Genomic DNA, 10,357 nt, shown 5'->3' with positions numbered 1-10,357 from the left:
TCTGCTGTTTTTTCACTCTAAAACCCAAGTCCTTTATGATCATCTGGTACAGGTGTGTCATTTTGTAGATTGGGAAGATGAGGTCCAGAAAGATGGGTAGGGTCTCCCTCAAGGTAAAGCTGTGAAATAGGGACTGAAACCTTAGAGACCTCCTCTGAAGCTGAGACCCAGGGAAAGGGAAGTGCCCAGGGTCATACAGCAAGTTAAAGTAGAACTGGGATCAGAATCCAGATTTCCTGATTCCCAATTCCTAGTTTCTTATCACATACTTCCACTCTGATTTCAGACCTGGGTGTTGGATTCTTGGTAGAAATGTGTTGGCAGAGAATTAAAAAATAATCTCTAGCCATGAACTTAAACTATTTTGATACACGTCAGAGGTTTCTACTATTTCTTCTGGTTTTAGAACTTTCAAATTAAAGAATAAACTTTCAAAAGGTCCAGGCTCCCAGAGAAGCTCAGTTATTTGGAATGTAGGGATTAGGTGACACTTAAAAGATTGTGGGAGGGCAATAGAGGTAGGCTGAGAGCTGGCTGTTTCCCCCTGACTTAGGAATCTGGAAGATTTCATAGCTTGTCTGTGTGTGGGAAACATGAGGGAAGTAACTTAAGTAATTTGGAAGAGAAAAATTACTAAATATCAAGACAGAGAGTGATGGGACTCTGGAGCATGGATGGAAAATATTGCATGTAGGTAAATGTGCCCTGTGGGAACTGTTTGTGCCCCAAACCACATCTCGAGAACATTGTACAAATGAGTAAGGTGTTCTTTCTGTATGGAATTCCAACCTCCTGAACCTCCACTTTAAAAATCTTGCCCAGAGGCAGCTAGATGGCTCAATTTGATAGAGACGCAGACCTGGAGATGAGAGGTCCTAGGTTCAAATGTGGCCTCAGACTCTTCCAGCTGAGTGACACTGGGCAAGTCACTCAATCCACATTGCTTACTCCTTATTGCTCTTCTGGTGCAAAATGAGATTTGAACTCTGGACTTCAATCCCCACAAGCCCTTGCTCCACTTCCCCAAAATGCTTTGTAATCTCTCGGGAATTCTGAGGTGGGCCGAGATCGAGGAAGGATTTAAGCTGGTGGCAAAGGTTTTTGGGTCTCTTGGACTTCTGTTTTGGGGCAGACGTGGCTCTTTCCATAATGTAGGTGAGGTCTTGTCTAGGCCTCTGGCCTAGGCACGTGTTTTTTCTTGTATATTCTTAAATTCTCAACCTTTAATAAACCTCATAAAATATAATACTCCTTGCAGAGAGAAACTAATTTCTACCTGCCTCAGTCTCCCCATATTCCTAAATTTTAACTGTTATAGTGGCTTAATACCAATGCTTAGCATTGATTTTAAGACAGAAAGTAAGAGATAAAAAAAAAAGTCCTTCCCATCCTTTAAACCCATGTTAAATAACATTAGGGAAACTTTTCCCACTAATCCCCCCCCCCCAATTTTTAACCACCTTCCCCTTCCAACCCATAGGGGTCACTTTGTACCTCTCTTATGAGTGTATGCTGTGTACTTTTTATTCTGGCTGCTTGTAAACGTTCCTTCACCTGCTAGACTGTATGTAAGCTCTCAGAGGTCAGAGACTGCCTCATTTATCCACTTGTAATTTCAGCAGCCACCTAACCTTGTTAAAGCTTACTGTCTCCCAGGCTAGTCAGGCAAAAAGCGCTTATTCAGTGCTCACCCTGTGCTAAGCACTGAGTGCCATGGAAAACATGAGGGATCTACTTGCTGTGACTTGCTCTAAGATGATAAGTCTAATTCCAAAAGATAGAGAAGACAAGCTTATACATGAACATGTTGCCCCTCGGGAGCTTTATAGTAATCCCAGGGAGGCAAGCATTGTTCCAAACAAGTTCATAACTCCTCTGATTTTCCCCACCTCCCTTCTTTCCCCCTCCCCTTTGTCGTACATGCTGATGCCAGCTTCATCTTCCCAATGAACATCTCTGATCACATTATTTGGTTGCTGAAAGTTTCCCATTACAGATGACCGCCTGTCATTCCAGACCTTTCACTCCAACTCCAACCTATCTTTCTGGAATCCTTTTGTTCTCTACACATACACCCCCACTGACTTCACTTGGACCAAACCCCCTTCCTAGAACACACCTTCTTCCCTCATTGTTTTTATTAATTTTCATCCCCACCCCCACTCCAACTCCACTTTTTAAAGTCCTTATTGATCTTTCAAAAATCCAACTTAAATGCTGCCTCCATAAAGCTTTGGGTCTCCCTAGACCCAAAGAGCAGCTAGGTGGTGCAGTGGATAGAGCGCCGGGCCTGGAGTCAAGAAGATTTATTATCATGAATTCAAATACAGTCACAGATACTATTTTGTGTGACCCTGGACAAGTCATTTAAACTCTGTTTGCCTCAGTTCCTCATCTGGAAAATGAACTAGAGAAGGAAACGGCAACGCATTCCAGTATCTCTGCCAAGAAATCCCAAATGGGGTCACGAAGTCTTGGACAAGACTGAAACAAGTCAACAAAGCTGGAAATAATCTCCCTTTCTCTGAACTCTCCTGTTTCAGACCTTTTAAGTACTTCAATTCTGTTTCACATGCTTTGTCTGACATATGTGGCTGTTGGCTATAAACTCCATGAGGACAGGGGAGAATGTCATTCTCTTTCAGAGTTCCTTAGCACCAGAATCCATAAATAGTGGGTACTTGAGCAATGTTTTGTTTTAACGAATGGTCTACAGAATTTATGAGCCTCACCAAAAAAAAAAAAATCAGTCTTCATCTCAGAGTTATTTTCCATTAAAATGGCATTTTCAAGTTTAATTACCCACCTTTACCAGATGTGGTTTCAAATTACACTTGACTGTTTCTGGAGATCAAATTCTTTCTTAAAGAATGAATGCCTGGCCCAATGGAGGAGGAGATTCAAAAGAATGTCCTGAAAACCCTGAAAGAAGTTCCAAAAGTGCTTTGAAGAATGGGAGCATCAATGGGCTGTATACAGCCTCCAATGACTAATTTGAAGGGGATTTGAAGGGGAAAGCAGCCACCCTTTGGATAAGTGTTATACTGTGTTTATCATTCCACTGTATCCGTACTTGTAATGCTCTCTAAGTCTGAAAGCACTATAGAAATCAGGTTCAAGCCAAAAAAAGTACAATAAAGTCCTTATATTTTTGGAGAGGAACTTGGGGTCTGGATGTATGATTTCAGGTGTGTGGAGGAATTCCAGAATGAAAAATTCCTCTACTGTAACTTAGAGCCTTGAGGAGTTACCAGGAATACTGAGTAGTTAAATACCCATTATAGTAGCTTGTATGTATCCGAGTCAAGGCTTGACCACAAGTTTCACTGGTCTCTCTGTACCATGCTTTGTTGCTTCTCTCTTTGTGTAACACTAATCATTAAGTTTCATTTTTTTCTGTTTTATTATTAGTCACTTTTGGTCATGCCCAACTCTGCATGACCACTTTTGGGGCTTTTCTTGGCAGAGATACTGGAATGGTTTGCTATTTCCTTTCCAGTTCATTTTGCAGATGAGAAAACTAAGGCAAACAAGATTAAATGACTTGCCCTGAGTGACACGGTAAGTGTCTGAGGCCAGATTTGAACTTCTTTGGTCCAGACAACAACCTTTTGAATAAAGGTAGTTTGTGTTATTCCCACTTTACAGGGAAGAAACAGAGATTCTTTCAGAAGAGATGTCTTGGTAGGAGACTGGAATAAAATAAAGCTACTTTTCCGGTGTTGCACATCTAATAAGAGTCTGAGGTCATATTTGAACTCAGGTCCCCCTGAAGCCAGGCCCAGCTCTCTATCCACTGTGTCACCTCGCTGCCCCTTAATAAATGTTAACAAATAAATGTGGAACAAATGTCTCCCCTGGCCCAGTGCTCCATCAAGCTGACCAGTTCCTTGGTTAAAGATAGAATTTCACATTCAGCTCTCAGACATAGGATATGCCTAGGAAATAATGAGACAGTAGAAAAAGCTCTGGGATCTGGAAGAAACAAGGATTTGAGGTCTAGGTCTCCTGCTTTCTAGCAGTGTGATCTTGTGCAAGTCACTTAGAGATATTAGGATTCAGTGACTAATTGGAGATGAAAGATTAAAAAAAAAAAGAGGAGAGGACATCTGGGTGGCTCAGTGGATGAGAGCCGGGCCCAGAGATGGGAGGTCCTGGGTTCAGATTGACCTCAGACACTTCTAGCTATGTGACCCTGGGCAAGTCACTTGACCCCCATTGCCTCACCCTTACCACTCTTCTGCCTTGTAACCAACACACCGTAGTGATTCTAAGGTGGAAGGTGAGGGTTTTATTGAGAGAGAGAGAGAGAGAGAGAGAGAGAGAGAGAGAGAGAGAGAGAGAGGGAGAGAGGGAGGGAGAGAGGAAGGAATATGTGCTTCCATGTGACTCAGGGATCAGGTCTTGCTCTCCAGCATACTCATGACTTAGGCTGGATCTTTGGTAAACTCAATAATGTGGCTTTATCTGTGTAATTAAAGCGAGTTAGCAATTCACTAGCCAGTGTAAATGAGAATTAGATCAGAGCAGCAAGATACCACAGTAGATAGAAGGCCAGCCCTGGAATCAGGAAGACCAGGGTTCAATTTAACTTCAGATACTACTTAGCTGGATAACCCTGGGCAAGCTACTTAACCCCTGACATTCTAGCCTGGCCACTCTTCCGTTTTAGAACTGAGACTAAGACAAAAGGGAAGGATTTGTGAAAAAAACAAAAACAAAGAGTGAGAGAGAGAGAGGGAGGGAGGGAGGGAGGGAGGGAGAGAGAGTGAGGGAAGGAGGGAGGAAGGAGGGAAGGAGGGAGAGGGGGAGAGAGAGGGAGAGAGAAAGAGAGAGAGAGAGGAAGAGAGAGAAAGAGAGAGAGGGAGGGAGGGAGGAGGGAGGGAGGAGAAAGAGAGGGAGGGAGGGAGGGAGAGAGAGAGAGAGAGGGAGGGAGAGGGAGGGAGGGAGAGAGAGGGAGGGAAGGAGGGAGAGGGGGAGAGAGAGGGAGAGAGAAAGAGAGAGAGAGAGGAGAGAGAGAAAGAGAGAGAGGAGGGAGGGAGGAGGGAGAGAGAAAGAGAGGGAGGGAGGGAGGGAGAGAGAGGGAGAGAGAGAGGAGAGAAAGAGAGAGAGAGAGAGAAAGAGACAGACAGAGAGAGGAAGACAGACAGGGAAAGAGAGAGAGAGAAAGAGACAGAGAGAGAGAGACAGAGAGAGAGAGACATAGAGAGAGAGAGAGAGAGAGAGAGAGAGAGAGAGAGAGAGAGAGAGAGAGAGAGAGAGAGAGAGAGAGAGAGAGAGAGAATTAGCTAGTTTGTGAATATTTTCTCCATTTTACATATCAGGAAACTGAGGCTCAAAAGACTTGGCCAGTGAATGAAGACTTGAACCCAGGCCAGTGTGACTGAAGGCCAGTTCTGTTTCTTCTGTATCTCCTACAAGATGGAGATTTTTTTTTCGTGGAGTTTATGTGCCAGAATCAGAAAATTCACACTTTTAGATTACTGGGATGGAAATGGATTTATTGTCCACAAGACTTTTTGCTGCAGCCTGCGTAGCGCTGTCATAGGAGATCCCGTGATGCCATCTGTTTCGCCCTCTGGTGGCTGAAGGTTCCCAATGCAGTCTCTGTGCCCAGTAGAATGTAGCTGTTGGAATGTAACAGGGTATGACAAGTTTCTTACCAGTTTTAAGATCACAGGATTTAGAGCAGGAAGGAATGTTAGACCTCATCTAGTCCATCTCCCACCCTCCTTTAGTTTTTTTAAACCCTTACCTTCCATCTTGGAATCAATACTGTGTGTTGGTTCCAAGGCAGAAGAGTGGTAAGGGATAGGCAATGGGGGTTAAGTGACTTGCTCAGGGTCACACAGCTGGGAAGTGTCTGAGGCCACATTTGAACCCAGGACCTCCCGTCTCTAGGCCTGGCTCTCAATCACTGAGCCACCCAGATGTCCCACCCCGCTTTTTTAAGAGATGAAGAAATGGAGGCACAGAGAAATTATGTGATTTGCATAAGGTCACACAGCTAGAAAGCAGGAGAACCAGACCTCAAATCCTTTTCTTCCAGATCCCAGAGCTTTTTCTACTCTCATTATTTCCTAGGCACATCCTATGTCTGAGTGTGAAATTCTATCTTTAACCAAGGAACTGGTCAGCTTGGTGGAACCCTGAGCCAGGGGAGACATTTGTTCAACATTTATTAAGGGGCAGCGAGGTGGCACAGTGGATAGAGAGCTGGGCCTGGAGTCAGGGTTCTGAGTTCAAATCCGACATCAGACCATTAGTAGTAAGGATGATCCTGGCAAAGTCACTTAACCCTCTTTGCCTTGGTTTCTTACTCTGTCAAATGAGCTGGAAAAGGAAATGAAACTACTCCAGTATCTTTGCCAAGAAGACCCCAAACGGGGTCACAAAGAGTCAGACAGGGCAGAAAACAACTGAACAACAACATATTTAGGGTATTGTGTTAGGCCCATCGGGATAAAATGAGGAAGGAAAGGAAGATTCAAAGAAGACATGACCCCTGCTCTCAGGAAGCTCAGAGTCTGTTAAGGGAGGGAATATATACACAGAAATGACTCTCATGCAAAATCATATTTGATAGGATCAACAAGAGTTAAAGAAATTCTCAAGAGACAGAACTTCTTAGGAGGAAAGGGGGAGGCAATGAAGGGATCACCAGCAGCTCACGTTGCTATATCACTTTAAGGTTGACAAAGCACCATAAATCCATCGTCTTATTTGGTCCTCACAACAGTCCTGTGAGGTAGGAAGTGCCAGGTACCCTGATTCATTTTGCAGATGAAGTGAACTGAGGCTCTGTAAGATTCAATGAGTCACTAGCCCCAAGTCACAGGTCTAGAAAATGGTAGAAGAAGTAATATTTGAACTGGGCCTTGAGCAGAGATGGGAGGTTTGAGAGGGCATTGGGAGATGCCAGACACTTCAGGAGCAATGGGAGGGTACCTTAGGAAAAGAGAAACAGGAACATAATTGTGGACATGGCCAATATGGGAATTTGTTTTACTTGACTATGCTTTTTTATTACCAGGTTTTTTCTTCCTTCCTTTTGCTTCTCTTCATTCCTTCCTTTCTCTTCTTCCTTCCTTTTTCTCTTCTTCTCTTCTCCTTTTTTTCTATCTTTCTTTCCTTACTTTCTCCTTTCTTCCTTCTCTTTCTCTCTTCCCTCTTTCCTTTCTTTGTTCTTCTTTGTTCCTTCCTTCCTTCCTTCCTTCCTTCCTTCCTTCCTTCCTTCCTTCCTTCCTTCCTTCTTCCTTCCTTCTTTCTTTCTTTCTTTCTTTCTTTCTTTCTTTCTTTCTTTCTCTTTCTTTCTTTCTTTCTTTCTTTCTTTCTTTCTTTCTTTCTTTCTTTCTTTTCTTTCTTTCTTTCTTCTTTCTTTCTTTCTTTCTTTCTTTCTTTCTTTCTTTCTTTCTTTCTTTCTTTCTTTCTTTCTTTCTTTCTTTCTTTCTTCTTTCTTTCTTTCTCCCCCCTCCCTTTTTCCTCCCTTCATCCTTCCTTCCTTTCTTCTTTTCAGGGGGAAGGAAGAAAAAAATAATAAATTGAAATTGAAAAAGAAAGTGATGAAAGGAAACAGATGAGAGATCTTGAAAGTCATTTGGTATCAAACTGAAGACAAAGCATCATAGAAAAGAGGGTCTTCCATATAGTAGGTCTTTAATAAATAATAAATATACTATAATAAATTAAACCAGAAAACCTGGGTTCAAGTTCCAGGTCCAAATCTTATCAGCTGTTTATTGATGAGCAAGTCACTAGATAGGTTAGATAGGTTATATCTAAATCTTAAGTTTTCTCATATGTTAAATGGGGAATAATATACTATCAGAACCCAGGGCTGTTGTGAGAATCAAATGAGCCATTCCTTTGTAAAATATTTTGTAAACCAAGGCTAAGTGGCTCAATGGATAGAGTATTGGGCCTGGAATCAGGAAGACATGAATTCAAATCCTGATTCAGATACTTCCTAGCTGTGTTACTCTTGGCAAGTCACTTAACTTTTGATTGCCCGACAGAAAAGACCTACTGGATCCACTGGAGAAGGAAATGGCAAACCATTCCAGGATCCTTGCCAAGAAAACCCCATGGATAGCTAATCATGACTATAAGGGTCATGAGAGTTGGACACAACAACAACAATAAACTCAGAGCACTGTAGAAACGTCAGCTTTTACTTTTCAGTCCTTGCATTCGAAGTCAGATTTGCAAATCCAAGCATCAGAATGAAAATTATCTTTGCCATTGGTTGTTGTTGTTGAGATACTGAAACTGGGCTCCAGCTTGCGGGGTCATGAGGACAAGCCAAGGTGCTAGCTAATTGCCTGGTACTTTTTTCATCAGCCTGCCCATATGACTCAGGGAGGGATGTGTAGGGGCAGATGCAAGGCCTATGCCTTGAGTCACTAACCACTAGGAGGAAGCATATATTCCCAGGGAAGGGACAAATAGGATCTTGGTCTGGAGAAGATCAGGTCTGAGGTTGAAGTTCTTTATTCTCAGGGTCAAAAGTGGAAATGGTGATAGTGCCTGTGAGCTGGTTGCTTAGAAATTAAATCAAGGCAATAAGCAGTAATAAAGTGTCTATTATGTGATCAGTACTGAGCTAAGAGTAGGAGATATAAGGCAACATGCAGACATTATATATAATTATAGAATATAATTATATACAATCTATGCAAAACTTATATAAACGATATAATACAAACGATATAATATGTAACATGTGTGTATATATACATACATACATATACATTTTACTTCCAGGAGTTAGCGCACCAGATACCTGCACATATATACATTTTTAAAATTCAATTCAATTTTTTCCAGATTACATGTCTATACAATTTTCAGTAATCATTTTCTTTTCTTTTTTTTTTTTCATTTGAATTAGTTTATTTAGTCAATTTAGAACATTATTCTTTGGTTACAATAATTACATTATTTCCCTCCCTCCCTTCCACCCACCCTTCCCATAGCCAAAGCTCAATTTCATTGGGTATTACTTGTGTCCTTGATCAGAACCTATTTCTATGCTGTTGATGTTTGCACTAGGATGATCATTTAGAGTCTAAATCCCCAACCATATCCCTTCGACCCATGTAGTCAAGCAGTTGTTTTTCTTTGGTTGTTTTAACTCCCACAGTGTTTCCTCTGGATGTGGATAGTGGTTTTTCTCATAGATCCCTCCGGGTTGTTCATGATCACTGCATTGCCACTAATGGAGAAGTCCATTACATTTGATTGTACCACAGTGTATCCAGTCTCTATGTACAATGTTTTCCTGGTTCTGCTCCTTTCGCTCTGTATCGCTTCCTGGAAGTTGTTCCAGTCCCCATGGAATTCCTCCACTTTATTATTCATTTTAGTACAATAGTATTCCATCACCAACAGATACCACAATTTGTTCAGCCATTCCCCAATTGAAGGGCATCCCCTCATTTTCCAATTTTTGGCCACCACAAAGAGCGCAGCTATGAATATTCTTGTACAAGTCTTTTTCCATATTATCTCTTTGGGGTACAAACCCAGCAGTGCTATGGCTGGATCAAAGGGCAGACAGTCTTTTATCGCCCTTTGGGCATAGTTCCAAATTGCCCTCCAGAATGGTTGGATCAGTTCACAACTTCATCAGCAATGAATTAATGTCCCAACTTTGCCACATCCCCTCCAGCATTCATTACTTTCCATAGCTGTCTTGTTAGCCAATCTGCTAGGTGTGAGGTGATACCTCAGAGTTGTTTTGATTTGCATTTCTCTGATTATAAGAGATTTATAGCACTTTTTCATGTCCTTATTAATAGTTTTGATTTCTTTAACTGAAAATTGCCTATTTATGTCCCTTGCCCATTTATCAATTGGAGAATGGCGTGATTTTTTGTACAATTGATTTACCTCTTTATAAATTTGAGTAATTAGACCTTTGTCAGAGGTTTTTGTAATGGAGATTGTTTCCCAATTTGTTGCTTCCCTTCTAATTTTTGTTTGTACAAAACCTTTTTAATTTGATGTGTTCAAAATTATTGATTTTACATTTTGTGATTTTTTCTAGCTCTTGCTTGGTTTTAAAGTCTTTCCTTTCCCAGAGATCTGACAAGTATACTCTTCTGTGTTCACCTAATTTGCTTATAGTTTCTCAGTAATCATTTTCTGACATTTTACAATGCATGTTCTCTCCCTCCCTCTCTTTCCTTCTCCCTCCCCAAGATGGCAGATAATGTGATGGAGGCTGTACATGTGTTATCATATAGCACATATATCCATCTTCAATATGTTGTGAAAGAAGGCATGCTTACACTAGGTAAAAATTCACAGAGGAAATTAAGTGAAGAATAGCATGCTTCAAGCTGTATTCAGACTC

This window comes from Monodelphis domestica, chromosome 1 (assembly GCF_027887165.1).
Source record: "Monodelphis domestica isolate mMonDom1 chromosome 1, mMonDom1.pri, whole genome shotgun sequence".
NCBI lineage: Eukaryota > Metazoa > Chordata > Mammalia > Didelphimorphia > Didelphidae > Monodelphis > Monodelphis domestica.
This window is presented reverse-complemented; position numbering follows the sequence as displayed.